This window comes from Podarcis vaucheri (genome assembly GCF_965113315.1).
Source record: "Podarcis vaucheri genome assembly, chromosome: 2".
NCBI lineage: Eukaryota > Metazoa > Chordata > Lepidosauria > Squamata > Lacertidae > Podarcis > Podarcis vaucheri.
In genome coordinates, this window is record NC_138760.1 from 134,284,810 (window position 1) to 134,303,825 (window position 19,016).

The 19,016-nt window shown below is 44.0% G+C and overlaps 2 protein-coding genes across 2 annotated transcripts in view; one reads left to right on the forward strand and one right to left on the reverse strand.

Annotated features, from left to right (window-relative positions):
- LOC309525751 (uncharacterized protein) overlaps positions 1-19,016 on the reverse strand; it is a 375,811-nt gene that overhangs the window by 317,170 nt on the left and 39,625 nt on the right. The window contains exon 3 of the transcript XR_014216531.1: positions 12,705-12,742. The gene's annotated coding sequence lies outside the window, so the exon portion shown is untranslated. Of the gene's footprint in view, positions 12,743-19,016 lie in introns of the transcript that reaches the window.
- The window catches only part of LOC309525753 (uncharacterized protein), a 400,379-nt gene that overhangs the window by 61,285 nt on the left and 320,078 nt on the right, over positions 1-19,016 (forward strand). The window lies entirely within an intron of this gene.

Genomic DNA, 19,016 nt, shown 5'->3' on the forward strand with positions numbered 1-19,016 from the left:
GGGTGGCAGAGTAACCCCGCACCCAGATTTTAGCCGTAACAGTTGGCTGCCCAACGTGGGGCTTGCGGTTCTCCCGAGCTGCTGACTGGGGGCCCCGAAATCTTCAGCCGGCTCCAGGCCATTTTGCCTGGGAAGATCCTTTTGGACCCCCAGCCATCTTCTGGGCGGTAATCGAAAGCCCTAGGAGTTCAGCCGGGGAGCAAAAGAGGGATCCAGCCGGCTTATTCATCGATCCCGGGATCATCATAGAAGACGCGTGAGTATAAGGAAAAAGGAAAATCCAGTGCACTGGTGGGAAGGGGGTGGAAGTCTCCTGGCAACTGAATTCTCTGCCCTCCTCTCTATCGCTCCTTCTTGCCTTTCTCTTGGTCCGGTTAGTGAGAGAGACCGGGGACCGCTGCTCAACCCGAAAGGGGGGTTCTGAGCTCTATCCCTTTTCCTTAAAATCTCCAGCCAGCCGCACCAATTGGGAGCCTGAAAGTAAGACGGAGAGACCCGACTTGAAAGATAGCCGACTCTCTGCAACGGGCATCCCAGTTGAAAGCAAGGGGTTGGAGCTCTCTTTCCGATCTTCCCGAGCGTCCTTTCTAGGGGGCAGGAAGTGGTCTTGCTTTCTATCCCAATCCCAGCCGCACCGGTCGAGCTACATACCACGTGTACTGTAAGCTCGCTTCCGAAAGCAAGGGGGATTTTCGACCCGAAATTCTATCCAGGGACCACCCGATCTGGCACTGCATGGCGCGGGCGTCCAGTAGGGCCCCTTTTCCTGAGATGTGACGATAGGTAGGAGGTTGCCAGGAGGGATAGCCCATGAGGAATTGGGCAGGACCGGCAGAGTGGAAAGAGACCCCAGGTTACAGGAAATAAGGAAATAAGGAAATAGGAAAGGGAACGCAAGGAACCGGATAGCTAGAGCTCTCTAAAACCCACTAAGGAAGTTGCCAGGCAACTAGAAGCCCCTTCTCCTCTCTACTATACGTCCCTGTACTAAGCATACCAAACCCCTAGACATACCAATCCTAATCAACCCCTCTTTTTCCCCTTCTCTATCCCAGACACCCCCCCAAAAAAGAAAAAAGCAAAAAAGCAACAACAGCAACGCATGCATCTATAAAGGGGTACCCAGTCAACCAAGCGTTGTGAGCCCTGCCAGTCTGATTACCTGGTGGTGTGTTTGAAGAGGCAAGGAGGCTCATAAAACCATGTGGGACCTTCCTACTAATTTCACTTAATGAAGCCAAAGGTAGTGGCCCATCTCCTTGCAATAACCAACTAAAGGATGAGAATATATGTTTACATGTTGTCTGTTATGTGTGTTGTCTGTTAATACATATATGAGAATATGTATGTTTACATGTTGTCTGTTATGTGTGTTGTCTGTTCCTTCTGTCTCTGGCAGACTGCCTTTCTTAAGTGTGCATAGTTTAAACTGCAAGCTTGCTTCAAAATTTAAATCTAAGGAAGCCATGCTGGATCTTAGCAGTCCTAAATAAGACAAAAATTGAGAATGAAGTGTGCAAATGTTTACCCCACCTCTTGCTTTGCCCCAACTTTTGAGATTGTGAGTCTACAGTCTTATTTTGGAAGGTGCTGATAACCTAATGTTCCTGCTGCAAAAGCCTAGTTGAGCCAACTGCTCTCTCAAGCTAAAATGCAGTGTATGTACTTCATTAAGCATATGCCTATAAAAGTATGGTGTTCATTCAAAGAAAAATATTTGAATCCAGTTTTAACTTTGATTTGGTTGGACAGAAGAGTTATTGTAAGGCTCCTGATATCAGTCTCTATAAGACTTCATGGCCTCTTTTGTTAGAAAATGCCCCCCCTCCCCCTTGTTTCACTCTGCCTCTTTCAGTTGTTTTCTTCCTTCTTACTTCTGTGCCAGGTAAATTTACTCCCGAGTAAGCTTCCTTTAAAGGAAACTGCAAAGAGGGGAGGGGGGCAACACTCGTGTATTCCCTTAAAAAAAAAAAAAATCAAATCTAGGGCTGCTTTAACTGTGCTTTATAAGAGATCCTCTCCCTATCTTACGAAAACTGTTCACTTCAATCTTCCTTAAATATCATTTCAAACTCACTCAAACTATCTCAAGATCTGCAAAAAGGGTTCTGTGTAAAGTTATGTACTTTTATTTTCCTCTTCCTTAGTACATGATAGGAGCATAGATGTTTCCTTTCCCAGCTGTAAATCTGTACTTAAATGTGTATGCCTCTTTGGTAGTACAAATCTTGCTGCAAAATCTTGCTGTGAACCCTATATTTTGGAGGGTTGGACTAGATGACCCCAGGGTCCCCTTTCAACTCTCCCGATTTGTGGCTGTGTGGAAGGACATGTGTCTGCAAGCATTGGAGGGTACTTCTTAAATTCTGGTGACGTGATGGAGTTGAAATTCAACCTAGCTATGCTCTTTAGTTTTAAAAGGTGAGAGGTGAAGCCCAACTGGTAATATCAAGCATTTAAGTGATTACAGTGTTCATCATTTTGTCTATTATTTTAAAAAAAAAATCAAACTTAAAAGTCCATTAAAAGTTTAAGCACATAAAAATTCATATAATCAAGTAGAATTAGCCTTGACCATCCATCCTGTAAATAAAGGGCAGTAAAATTTGTCTGCAGATGGTAAGGCTGAGAATGTTAAAAAAAAAAAAATCATATGAATTCTAACTCTCTGGCCATTTTACTCATAAATAAGAGAGCGGTTGATTGTTCCGCGAATGACCAGATAAAATGACCAATAATGATAGTCCTTTCCTGTACATAAAGGAAGCACTCCTATTGCTTGAGCTGAAATTGCTAGCTTTGGTGAATACTTAAATTGCTGAGTTTCTCTTTTTTGTTGTTTTAAAATCTAACCCTAATTTTAAAATCTACTCCTTACCTTTCCCTTCCTTATTCTAATTGAGCCAAAGGATGCAACATTTTCAATGGTATAAAAGGTTTGCTGAGACATGAACTCTGCACATGCACAGAGGCTAGATCAGCTTTAAAAAAAAAAAGAGAGAGAGAGCGAGAGAAAGGAGGGGGGAGAGAGAAGGTTTGGAGAGCGTGAAACCTATACAAATTTCCTTATGTAAAACTTGGAACCATTGAGCGAAATCATCCTTAATGTGTTTTGCTCCAGGGCTACTTAAGACAATAGAGTTAAGTACTGGACATGCCAAATTCTTTTCACAGGTAAATATCAAAGCACTCCCACTGTGAGTTCCTCTCTTGAGTAGTTTCCCCCCCCCCATGGGATTTAAATTTTATAACAGTTTTCTTGTGTGTGTGTGTATGTGTATATGCCTATGCATTTTAGGAACAGCATTTCCTGACAGACCTCTCACATGAAATAATTTTCCCTTTTAACAGAGTGTCCTTTCTGAGGGGATGCAAACAGTGATTTAAATACTCTATAAAAAGTAATTGCATTTGTTTTCCTTTTGTCTTACTTCCCTTAAAGCCAAACAGTCACTTTCTTTCTGTTCAGCAAAACAAGTCTGAATCCCTGCTATATTAGTTGATTTCCTTCTATCTCTTTGTGGCTTTGACATTAATTTTTAGGTTACAAATAATCTGTTTTCCTTTATTAAGTTCGTTTTATCAGTTCTTCCATTATATATATGAAATTAATCGAAGCACAACCAAACATTGTTTGTGGAATGGTATTTGTTTACCTTTTGCCTGAGCATTTCTTAATTCTGTCATTTTGGCTAGTGCAAGGTACTTGCACAACTTTAAATTGCCATTCATTTTCTTGGTATTAACTCATTTCCCAGTATTCCACTATTAACATTACAGCTGATGTCACATCAAGAAACACTTTTATTTTCATTTGGGATGTTAGAATGCCAAAACAGATTACTTCAGGTTACTTATTAATTGTGTGTCTTAGCATTTATTTATTTTTGGTTCCTCATAGCTCATTTTGTGTGTTTGTGTTTTACTTTGGGGACATGTTCATCACATGTTGAAAGTCAGTTTCATGAAGTTCTTTTATCAGATAGCACATGGTGAATTTTAAGTTTTTCCCCATTGTTTTCCCATCTTTTCAGTCTAGTGGTTTTGACAATATATTTAATAATAATTCTTTTCTAAATCTGATGTCCTTGTGTCAAGTTTGTTTTCATCTGACTGGTAATCTAATTTTTTGCTTTCTTTTGTATTTTTTTAACCTTTGTATTTTTTCAGTTCTCTTTCTATACATGTGGAGTAATTTTTATTTTATAATATGAAAAGAACAACAACAACAAAAACTAAGTGAAGGAAAGCAAACAAACTTAGCAGATAATAACAGTAATTATATGGAAATGTGATAATAAATAATACTAAATAGTAAATTTTATTTCTATCCTGCCCTCCCCAGCCGAAGCTGGGCTCAGGGCAGCTAACAACAATCAAAATAGTCCAATAATGATAATGAATAAAATGTTTAATCCACTAAGATTGTTATTATTTGCAGCTTCCCATGGAAACTGGAGGACATCCTTTTTGCCTTTTGCCCCTTCCTTGTCTAACTGTTTTTAAGTCACCCCAAAACCCTGCCCCTTACAGGATATCACTTCTACAGATGTGCAATGATGAAAAGCAGCAACAACCCCTCATGGCTAAGGGGAGGAGTTGAATTGCAAGGACATTTTCTCACTTTTGAACCTTAAGACTGTGCTCCAGGATTCAAAAGATACATGCATAAAAGATCACAATTGTGTCAAGATATGTAACTGATATTTAATTAGTTTGTTTTGTATTATGTGTTATTATGTAAGAATGTTGAAATGTGTCTGAAAGTGTGATTTCCACAAAGGGGGGCAATTTTTTGTGTGTAATTGTTTTTATGTTAATGTCTTATTGCTTACACACCAGTGGAGAATTCTCATGCATTTCTAATAGCTCACACTATTGTGTAGTCCAATGTTTAGATAACCACAATTCGTTGTCCCACCTGGCACTATGCCAACCTTCCCTACCCATTTTAAAAATGTGCTAAAACTTGCTTTACCAAGGAGAAGCTTCTAAGAAACATGAAGGTGGATATGCTTTGGTTTAGCAGGAATGATTCCTTATAGACTTAAATTGACTTATTTGGACAACTGCCCTTGTTAAGAATGGTTTTCTTTTAACAGATTGGTTTGAAGAGTTGAGAACCATGGGGCAAGATAAATTCAAATTGGACTCAGTTTGAATTGGGCACGTGTATCCAGGCTGCAATTAGCCTTTTGGTCCTTTAAGTGCAAGTGAGCAACCCCCATGCGTGCAAAACCACAGCCTATAATAAAATCCCATAGCTAAAGGCCAAGGCGAAGACATCTCCCTCAGAGATGCCCAAACCTGTGCCAGCTATGGTGAATGCCAGGCGACATGGTTAAATGAAAGCCCTGAGGGGATTCAACAGACAGGATGTGTTGCTGTAGCACTATGTCAGTGTGAGACCACAGAAGAGCTAGCTTGACACCTGAGAACACAAAATGGCGGGGGGGGGGGGAAAGCAAACTGCACTTTGCAGTCATTAGTGGACCTTCCTGCCTAAATGTAAAGCATAGATCACTATTGAGAAAATATTTCTTCCAAGGTGCTAGAATACCACAAGTAACTGAGCAACAAAATATTAATTTACGTGATATCCTATGTCTAGCTATGTGTACTGTTACACCATTATATTTCTGTGCAAATATCCTTAAAGCAGCATGATATGCAAGTCCCTTTCAGGTTTGCATAAACCCACACATCTGGTACGGTAGATACCAAGTTATTATTTAGCGCATATATATAACACGCGTGTACATTGTATTCGTCCGTGTTGCTCCCTCTTTTGCTGCCCTGCTCAACCCACCTCCTTTCCATTAGAGCGTATTCCCACTCACAGGGAAAACCTACATTCACCGAGATTTAGGGTGCGGAGAAAAGATTTGCAAGTTCTTACAGAACTTTAATGCAAATCTATCTCCGAATGGGGGACTGTTACGGAAGGGGGGGGGCATGTCTTCTTCACTACAATATATTTGCTCAATTTCTCTAGGACTCCATCACCCCTCCCCTGTCCTCCATAATCTCTCAAGTAATCCAGTCAAAATCACTCTGCCAAACCCTTCCTCCAGGCGATGCCAGGTGACAGACTATGCAAACATGGACCATTGCCTTCTCAGGATGTGCTTATCTGCGCATATCTCCAGCTCTCTGCATATTCACCCCTCCCTCCTCCATCCAGCTCTCTGCATATTCACCCCTCCCTCCTCCATATGTTAATCTGTGTAACCCAACCTCTTCTTAATGTATTCATGATGTAACTGGGATGTATTTCGCACTGTATTCTGGGACATGGAGGGAAATTTCAAAAGTTCATGTCACCCCTTTCTCTCTGTTCAATCTCGCCTTGAACCTGTTGCACAATAAACTTGGATCTTCTGCAGTTTGCTCCTGCGTCCGGCTGAGCTCATTTTCTTCCGCAGGGACCCACGGACTTAGTCCGATGAGCTGGGTGGCAGAGTAACCCCGCACCCAGATTTTAGCCGTAACACCCCCTTTCCGCTCCCCCCCAAGAGGGTCCCCCTTGTGTCTCTGAGGGAGGAGAGAGAGAGACCCCCTGCCCCCCCTTTCTGGGAGAGCCCCCCTTTCCGCTCCCCCCAAGAGGGTCCCCCTTGTGTCTCTGAGGGAGGAGAGAGAGAGACCCCCTGCCCCCCTTTCTGGGCGAGCCCCCCTTTCCGCTCCCCCCCAAGAGGGTCCCCCTTGTGTCTCTGAGGGAGGAGAGAGAGAGACCCCCTGCCCCCCTTTCTGGGCGAGCCCCCCTTTCCGCTCCCCCCCAAGAGGGTCCCCCTTGTGTCTCTGAGAAAGGAGAGAGAGAGACCCCTGCCCCCCCTTTCTGGGAGAGCCCCCCTTTCCGCCCCCCCCAAGAGGGTCCCCCTTGTCTCTCTCTGGGTCTCTGAGGGAGGAGAGAGGAGGCGCCCCTCCCCCCGCGGCTGCTTCCCCTCAACGACTTTTCCCGCCTTTTCCCAACTGCCTCGCCTCCCTTGGGGCGCCAAGGATTCCTGGCCGGCCAGGCGGCCCTTTCCCGGGGGGCCTTCAGGGGCGGATTTCTCCTCAGGATCCCTCTCTGGTCCATGGATCTGAAGGGATCCATTCTTGGCCCAAAGCGGCTGGACTGATGAGCCCTTTCCCAGGGGTCCTTTGTAGGGGGGTCTCCTGGAAGCTCATTTTGGCCTCCCCCCAAGATGGCGAGGGCGTTTCATTCCTGGCCTGGGACACTTCCTCATCTCCCCATTTTCCTGGTGGGGGGAGGGGATTTTCGGGGAGGGGGAGGGGTCTCCTGGCTGGGAAGCCCCCTCCCTCCCCCCCGAGCTGGAGGGTGTTTCTTGGGGGGGGTCTGGAGGGAGCCATTTCTGAGCCCAAGGCACCTCCCGCCACTAGGCAGCCCTTCGCCTCTTCTCCCCCCCCCCAGGAGATAAGGGGGGAGATAAGGGGGGCAGCCCCTAGAGCGCAGGCGCAGGAAAACTGAAGGCAGGGAGAGGGAGGGGAGGACCTGGGGCGCTCGGCTTGCCAAGGGTTAAAAGGAGCAGAGCTGGATTCCTAGAGAGGGCAGGAAGTGAAGGGGAGGGGGCAAGGTCCTCCAGAGCAGAAGCCCCTCCCTCCCTCCCCCTCCCTCCCTGCTTGCTTCTTCTCTCTCCTTGGCAAAAGCCCCTCCTGGACTCACCTGAGTCTCCTCTCTCTGCCCCTGAGGGTGCAATGGGGAGAAGGGGCTGCAGCCAGAGGGGAACATTCCCACATGGGGGGAGCACAGGGAGAAGAAAAGCCCGTCTGCATCTCCAGACCACTTCCTGTGTCCCAGATGCAACAACACATGTCTCTCCCCCAGATCTCACTCCCAAAGACACACTCTTCCATGGTCTCCTAAGACAGATGGATGCCAACCAACCAACCATTCCCTCCCCTCACAATGCACAATGGGGCTTCCCCTCCCCACCCCCTCCTGGTGCCCCTTCAAGTTGGCTTGAGGGCAGGGGGAGGGTCCACCCCACCAGATGAAGGGAGAGGAGGTCCTTCCATCTGGAAAATGGGAACGCTTGCAAAGATTTCCATGAAGATGAGTGCCATATAGATAATAATAATATGATTACGTGAATTCCCCCGCTTACACAAAGATTAATACAGTGGTACCTCGGGTTAAGAACTTAATTTATTCTGGAGGTCCATTTTTAACCTGAAACTGTTCTTAACCCGAGTTACCACTTTAGAAAATGGGGCCTCCGCTACCACCACCATGCAATTTCTGTTCTAATCCTGAAGCAAAGTTCTTAACCCGGGGTACTATGTCTGGGTTAGTGCAGTCTGTAACCTGAAGCGTCTGTAACCCAAGGTACCACTGTACCCATCAATTAAATACACAACAAAATTGTTACAGAAAAGAACAGAGCAACGTGTAGAATAATATCATCTTTATTCCCCCTTTTTCCCTTAGGGTCCAGTGTGCTTTGAAGACGTAGCTGTTCCTTTCACAGAGGAGGACTGGGCTTTGCTGGATCCTGACCAGAGAGCTCTGCAGAAGGAAGTCAAGGAGGAGAATCCTGGGATCGTGGCCTCTCTGGTAAGGCTCCCTGCTGGATCATAAGATCAGTTTTGAAATTCCATACAGATCTCTGAAGGACAAACCTCCTCTATTTTGAGGGAGCCCCATAGCTCCGCCTACAGCACCTGAGATGTTATGTAGTGTAGTTTCACCCTGGGCCAACAGGGGGATATTGTATATAGTTTTCACTCAGGTCTGTAGATAGTTTTCACTCAGGTCCGCGTCCGTTATTTTAGGCGGGAACTCTGAGCTGTTATTGTTATGTAGTGTAGTTTCACCCTGGGCCAACAGGGGGATATTGTATATAGTTTTCACTCAGGTCTGTAGATAGTTTTCACTCAGGTCCGCGTCCGTTATTTTAGGCGGGAACTCTGAGCTGTTATTGTTACAATGTTGACAGCCGGCTGACTATAAATACAGGCCGGCTGAGCTGTTCGCAGTCAGTTTATTCCAGCTTACCAGAATAAAAGAGCTACTTGAAGAAATCGCTGTGCCGGCTGCTATGTCAACTCACAACTTAACACTGGCGACGAAGGTGGGATGGATGGACATCAGAGCACAGCCAGATGCGGCCAGCCTCTGAACTGAGCTGAATCACCGAGCGAAATCACTGAGCGAAATCACTGAGCGAAATCACTGGGCAGAACCAATTCAGAGCTGACTGTTCTGGCTGGAGCACTGTGTTCCATCCATCGCCCTTCACGCCGGCATCGGAATCATGGCTTCACTTGTGCCTCTACCGCCGTTTGCGCCAGCATCTGAATCCTGGGACTCCTACCTCGCTCGGTTCGACTGCTACCTCCAAGCCAACGAGCTGACAGCAGTATCAAAGGATCGGAAGCGGGGCCTATTCCTCAGCCTCTGTGGGCCTGAGGTGTTTGAGACGGCCCGAGCATTGGTTGCGCCTGAAGCAGTCCAGGAAACACCATGGGACACGTTCATGGGATGGGGGTAGGACAAGGATTTGAGAATGGTATGGGTGCAATATATTCCGAACAAAAAGCTAAGTTGATTGTAAATAATGTAATAACCGAGGAACTTAAGATAGAAAAAGGAACACGACAGGGGTGCCCAATTTCCCCATTGCTTTTCATTTCGGTTCTGGAGGTGTTGCTGAATATGATTAGAGAGGACCAGCAGGTTAAAGGTGTAAAGGTCGGAGCTAAACATTATAAGTTAAGAGCGTTCGCAGATGATCTTGTATTGACTTTGAGGCAAGGAAGGAAGGGCTACCCCTACATTATTCATATAACCAGTTATCAATAATCAATATATTCAATATATGCTTACATGAATCAAGGATTACAGTATTTTATAAATCCACTTGAATCAAAAGGGAAGCTGTGCCTTAGCAAAAATGCAAACTGCTTGGAACAGCAAAGTTAGGAACCGACCTTTCCCCTAGAAACATCTGTGCACCCCGGACAAGACATGAGTCAGGGATGCTGGTACAAATTCCCCATCAGGAACAGGCTAAATTAATCCACAGAACAGGAAGAGCAAAACCACAAAATGTCCAAGCTCCCTGTCCTGTCATAACTAGGGGAAAGGTTAGACTGAGCGTCACTGGAGCATTGGAAAGCGGAACTTGAACCCTGTGCAGGACCAGTGCTATACCAGTAGCTAGGAGCGTGACAACTGCTTGCTGATTGGCTGATATTTTGCTGACCAAGTTATGAATCCTTCATGATTGTCTTATGATCTATGATTTGCTGTGATTTGCTCAGGTATAAAGACCCCTGTATTTCTGTCAATCGGGGTCCCAGTTCTTTGGAAGAGATTCCAACTGGGTCCTTATTGCCTGGCAATAAACTTCACCTTCTTATTCTCCATTGCTGCGTCTGGCTGATCCTTATCCCTTGCAACATTTGGTGCCGTGATCGGATCACACAGGCCAGTGGGGTTTTTTACCCAAAAAGAGCCGGCCTCCGGTTCTTGGGGGAGGACGTCCCGGAGATTATTGGCTTCGTTCCAGGCGCCGATCGGACATCATTTCCGAAGGAGGAGGGCAATCGCCTTCGGCGCGGACTCCCGACAAGACGGAGGCAAGGACCGAAAAAGGAGAATTTGAAGGGGAGCCAAAAGGAAAGGCGCGCCACGACAGGAACTCACGGTGAGTTGAGATAAAAAATGAGTGCTGATCAACACTCGGGGTGACCCACCAGTAACCTCCCGTTAAAGGGAAAGGATCACCAAAAGGGTGAGGGAGGAGAAGCTGAGTCAACCAGGGAAAGGTAGAGGTTCTGCAGGGAAAATTGGGGAAAACAGCTGTGGGGGGGAGAGAGTGGAAAAAAAAGGGAAAAACGCTGTATGAAAGTGTGTGCTTTTCTGCCAAGTTGTTTGCCGCAGGCAAGGGGGGAGAAAGGGCTGTGTGTGTCTGTGTGAAAGTCCCGGGACGCCGGGTGGATGTGTAAGATCTGAGTTGAAAAAGGAAGTGTGCTGTGGTTTTTTTTTCCCTTGATCTATTTTTGAAACTGCCTAGCTGAAAGTGTTTTGTCGGGCGAAAGTTTTGCAGAACTATGGGGGGGAAATGCTCAAAACCAATTCAAGATATTGGAAACTTAAACGACGCAACATCTGAAAATCGAAAATTGGCGGAGGCTGCGATTGGAAAAGCAGAGGCTGCAGCCAAAGGAGTGGAGGAACTGAAAGGAGAGGTAAGACCGCTCCACAAACATATTACAGACCAGCAGGCCTACCTGTCTTTGGTGGAACTGCGAAACAGGGAAAATAACCTGAGATTACGCTCTATCCCAGAGATTGAGAAAGAGGATTTGACCGGCTTTTTAACGGCAGAATTTTCCAAATTCTGGGGTATAAACCAAGACACAGATTTCAAAATAACGACTGCATTTAGATTGGGAAGAGTCGTTGGGAAGGACAGGCCTAGAGACTGTTTGATTATTTTAAGGACTAAACAGGAGAGAGACAAGCTACTTGATTTACACTTCAATAAAGCACTTGTGATCCAGGATAGAAGAGCACAAATTTACAAAGATATCCCTAAACAATTACTGGATCTAAGAGCCAACTACACTGACCTAACTGGACTTTTGAGAGGTAACGGAATACCTTACAGGTGGGAGTTCCCACAAGGCGTCTTATTTAAATACAAAGGAAAGAAGATAAAAATCAAAACGAAAGAGGATTGCCAGAAGTTCCTACACGATCACGGAGAAGACCTACAGAAAGGAGCAGCTATTTGGCCACCACCAGAGTCAGGGAAAGAGTTACCACCTTCGGACTCGGACAAAAAAGAGGACACCCCACAAGAGTAACAACAGATTGATACAAGATGTCTCTGCAGCTGTATAGTTGGAACATTAATGGCGCGAATTCCCCAGAAAAACGCAAACGGATCTTCCATATCCTAAAGAAAGAGAATTTGGATATAATTTGTTTGCAAGAAACCCATGTGACAAGGGTACACAGGAAGGTGTTAACAAATAAAAGATTAGGCCAAGAATTCATCTCATCAGACAGAGTCAAGAAGAGAGGTGTGGTGATTTACGCCAAAGAGACTCTTTCACCGAAATTTTTGTTTAAAGATGAACAAGGAAGAATCCTGGCTATTGAGATTTCGACCCAAGGAGAGAAAATTTTGATATTAGGAATTTATGCACCAAACGAGGGGAAATCAGAATTTTATAAGAAGCTGCATGAGACATTATTGGACTATCTGGACTATTCTAACATCATTATGATGGGAGACATGAATGGGGTTGTCTCTACTTTTATGGATAAGTCACAGAACCAGAATTTGACTAAAGATGGAAGACTACCAAAAACTTTCTTTGAACTAACTGACAATATGGATTTAATTGACTCATGGAGGACGAGAAACCCCCTAGGTAAAGAAGGAACTTTCTTTTCTGAGGCCCACCTGTCATGGACAAGGATCGACCAAATTTGGACAACTAGAGGGCTGGCACCTAAGACCACAAAAATAGAAATCTGCCCAAAGACTTGCTCCGACCATAACGCTCTGAAAATGGAAATGAGATTTGCTACTGCCGATTCCTTCAGATGGAAAATGAATGACAACCTGTTAAGAGATCAAGAGATTGTAAAGAAGGCCCAAAAAGCTTTAAAGGACTATTTTGAAATCAACTTGAACACCTCGGTGGAAAAAAGAACAATCTGGGACGCGAGCAAAGCTGTTATGAGAGGGTTTCTGATACAACAGAATGCGATTAAGAAAAAACTCTGGAATGGTAAAAAGGACAAGATATTGGAGAAGATAAGAGACGGCGAGAAAAAATTAAGATTAAACCCAAAATCCAAAGAGACCTTAAGAGAAATTAAATTCCACCAGTCACAATATGCGCAACTGATTAACCAAGAAGTGGAATGGAGAATTAAACAAATGAAACAAAGATCATTTGAATCGGCGAATAAATGTGGGAAACTGCTAGCTTGGCAGTTGAAAAAGAGACAAAAATTAAACTACGTTACCAATCTAGAAGTTGAAGGAAAGAACATTCAGAAACCGGGAGAAATTAGAAAGTGTTTCCAGAAATACTTTAAAAAGCTGTATACACAAGGACCCGAGGATGTAACCGAGATAGAACAATTTTTGAAAGAAAATGGTCTTCCAGAAATATCTCAAGAGAAGAGATCAACCTTGAATTGTAAAATAACACAACAGGAAATCGAGGATGCCATTCAGAATATGCAGCTGGGCAAATCTCCAGGACCTGATGGACTTACCTCCAAGTATTATAGGACGTTAAAAGACTATTTGATACAACCACTAGAGGAGGTTTGTAACCAGATTATGGGGGGAGGGAAGGCACCAGATACATGGAAAGAAGCATTCATCACATTGATACCTAAAGTGGAAACTGAAAAGACTCAACTTAAGAACTACCGTCCCATCTCACTCCTAAATGTGGATTATAAAATATTTGCGGATATTTTGGCCAACAGATTTAAAAAAGTATTAAATGAGATAATCCATAAAGACCAGGCTGGCTTTCTCCCAGGCAGACATTTGTTTGACAATACCAGGAACATTATTGATATCTTGGAACTTTTACAAACAAATATTAACACCAAAGCAGTATTGATCTTTATTGATGCGGAGAAGGCCTTTGATAACATTTCCTGGAAATTTATGAAGAAAAATTTGGAAGGGATGGGAGTGGGAAGGGGGTTTGAGAATGGAATAGAAGCAATCTATTCAGAACAAAAAGCTAAGTTGATAGTGAACAATGTGGTGACAGAAGAACTTCATATTGAAAAAGGAACACGACAGGGGTGCCCCCTATCCCCCTTATTGTTTATTTCAGTCCTGGAGGTTTTGCTGAACATGATAAGGGAGGATCGGCAGGTACAAGGAATACGGGTCGGAGCGAAACAATATAAACTGAAAGCATTTGCAGATGACCTGGTTTTAACACTACAGGAGCCAGAACCCAGTACAAAAAGAGTTTTAGAACTGATCCAGAAATTTGGTCGGGTGGCGGGTTTTAAGTTGAACAAGCAAAAAACTAAAGTCTTAGGGAAAAACTTGACGGCCATGGAAACAGAAGGGTTTCAGAAAGAGACAGAACTAAATATTGTTAAGAAAGTGAAATACCTGGGGGTCAACCTGTCTTCCAAGAATTTGAATCTATTTAAAGATAATTATGAGAAATGTTGGTTAGAAGTTAAAAAAGATTTAGAAATTTGGTCAAGACTGAAATTATCCTTGTTAGGCCGAATTGCAGCTATAAAGATGAACGTTTTGCCAAAGATGTTGTTTTTGTTTCAAGCCTTGCAGATTGTGGACAGAGTGGAATGCTTTGGAAAGTGGCAGAAGGACATTTCTAGGTTTGTCTGGCAGGGCAAAAAGCCCCGAATAAAGTTTAAGATATTAACTGACGCAAAAGAGAGAGGGGGGTTTGCCCTGCCGGACCTAAGGCTATACTATGAAGCGGCAGCCTTCTGCTGGATGAAAGATTGGATTCTATTAGAAAACACTGATGTCCTAGATCTGGAAGGCTTCAACAATTCGTTAGGTTGGCATGCGTATTTGTGGTATGACAAGGGTAAATCATATGGAATGTTTAAAAATCATATTGTCAGAAAAGCAATATATATGGTCTGGAAAAAATACAAAGACTTATTGGAAAGCAAAACTCCGAGGTGGATCTCACCAATAGAGGCCAAAGCTCGGAAAACAACCAATATGGAGGCTTATTGGCCGAAATATTGGGAAATAATAGAAAATATTGAAGGTAACTGGAGATTGCAGAGCTTTGAAAAACTAAAGGATAAGGTGCAAAATTGGCTGCATTATGCCCAAATTAATGAGGTTTTTAAGCTAGACAAAAAAACAGGTTTCCAGGTGGAAAAATCGAAACTTGAGACAGAGTTGCTTGAACCAAAGACCAAGTTATTATCGAGAATGTATAACTTGCTGCTTAAATGGAACACTCAAGATGAGACAGTTAAATCAGCAATGATAAAATGGGCTCAGGACATTGGTTATAATATTATGTCTGATGACTGGGAAAGGTTATGGACCACCGGTATGAAGTTTACTGCATGTAATGCTTTGAAAGAAAACATTATGAAAATGGTATACAGGTGGTACATGACCCCGGTTAAGCTAGCTAAGATTTACCATTTGTCCGATAACAAATGTTGGAAATGCAAGGAAGCTGAGGGAACATTCTTTCACCTCTGGTGGACCTGCCCAAGACTGAAGGCCTTCTGGGAAATGATCTATAATGAGTTAAAAAAGGTGTTTAAGTACACTTTTCCCAAGAAACCAGAGGCCTTCCTTCTGGGCATTGTCGGCCAGAAGGTGTCTAAAAAGGATAGAACTTTTTTTATGTACGCTACAACAGCAGCAAGAATTCTTATCGCTAAGCATTGGAAGACCCAAGATTTGCCCACACTGGAGGACTGGCACACGCAACTGATGAACTACATGGAATTAGCCGAGATGACTGCAAGGATTCGAGACTTGGGAGAAGAAGTAATGGAGGAGGACTGGAAAAAATTTAAAGACTATTTGCAAAAGTATTATAAGTTATATGAAACATAAGATGTCGTGTGATTGGGAATCTAGCCCCAGTAACAAAACTTAATTATTTATGAAATTTGACAAGATTTATGAAAGAATCAAGGTTTAAATGGGTAAAAACGATATTATGGTATATTGCTTAGAGTATATATTGATCAAGAGATTTAAATTTAAACTGTAATTGAAAATAGAAAGAAACATACGAAATAAGGATATAATTTGCTGATAAATTTATTGTTAAGAAATGCATTCTGCGAGGGATGGGGGAAGTCCAATGGAAATTTGAAATGAGTTATCGAAATGGTCGTGTTTTTCTTTTTCCTTTTTTTCTGGTCTTTTTTTTTTTCTTCTTACTTTTTGATCTCTTTGTTATTTCTGTAAAAAATGTAATAAAAATTATTATAAAAAAAAAAAAAAAACCAATTCAAGCCTGTACACCCCTAGACTGCATGTTAGAAAATTTTAAAATAGTTTTCCCAGAAGAACCAGGAGAGGTCAAACCAAGTAAAGAAGTTTTAAAGAAATATTGTCAACTGATGTGGCCCCAGCAGGTCAAATCCTGGCCACAAATGGGCTCTTTTAGAATTGAGAAATGTCAGGCAGTTATGGACTCAATAATGAAAAATCCGGATTTGTTTAAGGAGCAGTATTATTACATTTCGAAATGGACTGCCAGTTGTTTAAAAAATCCAGATTGGATGAAAAGAGGAAGTGATAGCTGCGAGATTTTTGCTGTAAGGCAGGAAGCCAGAAAACCCTCAACAGTTTCTGCAGCTGACAGGAAAATTTATGTGGGTCCCTCAGAGGAGGATGGAATCCCTCCCCCGCCATACAATTATAGCAGCAGGAATCAAGCAATACAGCCGCCCTCAGGGCAAGTATTGCCAGACCAAAATGCAATGGCAGGACAAATACAACAGATTCCCATGCCTAGCCAACCTCAGCCAGCAATGAATAAATCCCCCCACACCACAACGGGTGCTTCGCAGGCAGCCCCACTTTCTCACGCATCGCTGGATGTGCCTAGCCTTCCAGAATTACCTTCACAGCCAAAACAAACAGCAGCGTTAGATCAAAGCACGTTACCCTCCCCTCCCGAGGAGAAATACAACCAGGACATGTCAGCCTTGCAAACACAGACTGAGGGAGCAGAAGGGGGAACCAGCGCATTTCAAATGTCTGAAGCATGGGGGGAACAAATTAATTCATTAAGAACCCCAGAAAGCCATGACAGTTCAAAATTATGGAAATTGATGGATGCAATTACAGATTCTGGACAAAAGTTGGTCCTGAAAATGAGAGAAAGTGATTTGCCCAGCACATCTCAAAGCCCAGCCTCGCCTAAACTTTCAAAAGGAGGCTATTACTTACGTAATAACAAAGGGGCACCAGCGCCAATGCTTCCCCTAAGGGCTGTTCTGGGGCCCCAAGAGCCACGGCCAGTGGATGCAAATGGGAGACCAACGGGTCCTTGGCCTTCCAGGGCAGTAACTCTTCAATATGTCCCTTTCACAACCACAGATTTATTGAATTGGAAAACGCATACGGTACCCTTTTCAGAAAAACCTCAGGCCATGCTGGATTTGGTTGCTTCCATTATGGTAACTCATCTGCCTACATGGCAAGATTGCAGGCATCTTTTGATGACTCTTTTCACCTCTGAGGAAAGGAGAAGGATAGATACAACTGCAGACAACAATCTTAAAGCTCAGGTGCCAAATTCAGAAAACAATCCAGATGTTTGGGTCCGTGCCAGATATCCACTCACAGATCCAGGGTGGGACCCAGAAAGGGATAAGGACGCCTTGGACAATTATCGGCAGGAAGTTATTAAGGCTATAAAGGGTGCTGCCAGAAAGCCTACGAACATTTCTAGGGTGGCAGAGGTTGTTCAACTCCCAGATGAATCTCCTTCTAATTATTTGGAACGCTTAATGGAGGCATATAGAATTTACACCCCCTTTGATCCAGAAGCCCCAGAAAGCAAGCAAATGGTAAATGCAGCATTTGTGGCTCAAAGTGCTACGGACATTAAGAGGAAATTGCAAAAGTTAGACGCTTTTGAAACATTGCAAATGGATCAGCTCCTAGCAATCGCTCAAAAGGTTTATTTGAACAGAGAGAATGAGGTTAAGAAGGACAGAGTTCGGGAAATGAAGCAAAAGGCAGTGTTTTTGGCTGCAGCCATCAGCCAAGGCTCAGCATTTGACACGGGTGCCCAAGGGAGAGGTTCCAGTGGGGCACGAGGACGAGGAAGAGGAAGAGGAAGGGGATTGCCATTGGGAAGGAATCAGTGTGCAATTTGCAGAAAGGAAGGTCATTGGAAACAGGAGTGCCCTGAAGCAAGGGAAACAGAGGGAGAAGGTGAATACAGGGAACAGAGGGAGCGTGGACGTGGATGGGTATCGCAGAGAGGAAGGATGCAAGCTGGAAGATACATGAGGAACAGAGGAAGTAGCAGAGATTTTGTTGGACTAGCGCAACTGGAGGAATATGAGAATGAGAATGCATAGGACAGACCGGGCTCAACTCTTTCTTTAGGCTCCCAAGAGCCCATGGTCTCGGTTAAACTGGGGAGCCGCTTAGTAAATTTCATGATTGACACAGGAGCACAATTTTCGGTGCTCACGAAGCCGTTAAAAGCAAAAAGCAACCAAGCAGTGACAATTGTGGGGGCCACAGGCAATAGGGTCCTCACACCGTTTTTGCAACCTCAGGAATGTCAGATTGGGGGGAAAACCCTTACACATCAATTTCTGTATGTGCCTGAATGCCCAATCCCCTTGCTGGGACGTGACTTTTTGTCAAAGGTTCAAGCACAGATCACCTTCACACCAAGAGGGGCTGAAATGAAATTACCCCAGGCTGCATCAGGGATTGTCACAGTAGCGGTGCCTAGGGAACAGGCATGGAAAATGATGGGGGCTTTATCAAAAACAGACTCCCAAAAGGACATTTCACAGATTCCTAAAAATCTGAGAGCCCCACCTGGAGTATGGGCAGAGGACAACCCACCAGGCATGGCAAAGAATATAGCCCCATTCGTAATAAACCTAAAGCCAGGGGCAAAACCGATAGCAACCAGACAATACCCTATTCCAAGACAAGCAGCAGAGGGAATGCAGATGCATATAGACAAGTTTTTGCAATATGGGCTTTTGGTAAAGTGCCAGTCCAGTTGGAATTCTCCACTTTTTCCTGTGCGCAAGCCAAATTCAGACCAATTTCGCCCAGTCCAGGATCTAAAAAGGATAAATAATTTAATTCAGACTGTGCATCCGTGTTTGCCCAATCCTTACAATCTCCTGGGATTAATTCCAGCAGAAGCAAGGGTGTTTACAGTATTGGACTTAAAAGATGCATTTTTCTGTTGCCGGATTGCCTCCCAGAGTCAGCCAATATTTGCATTTCAATGGGAGGATCCTTACAAGGGGACAAAAACCCAATTAACGTGGACAAGATTGC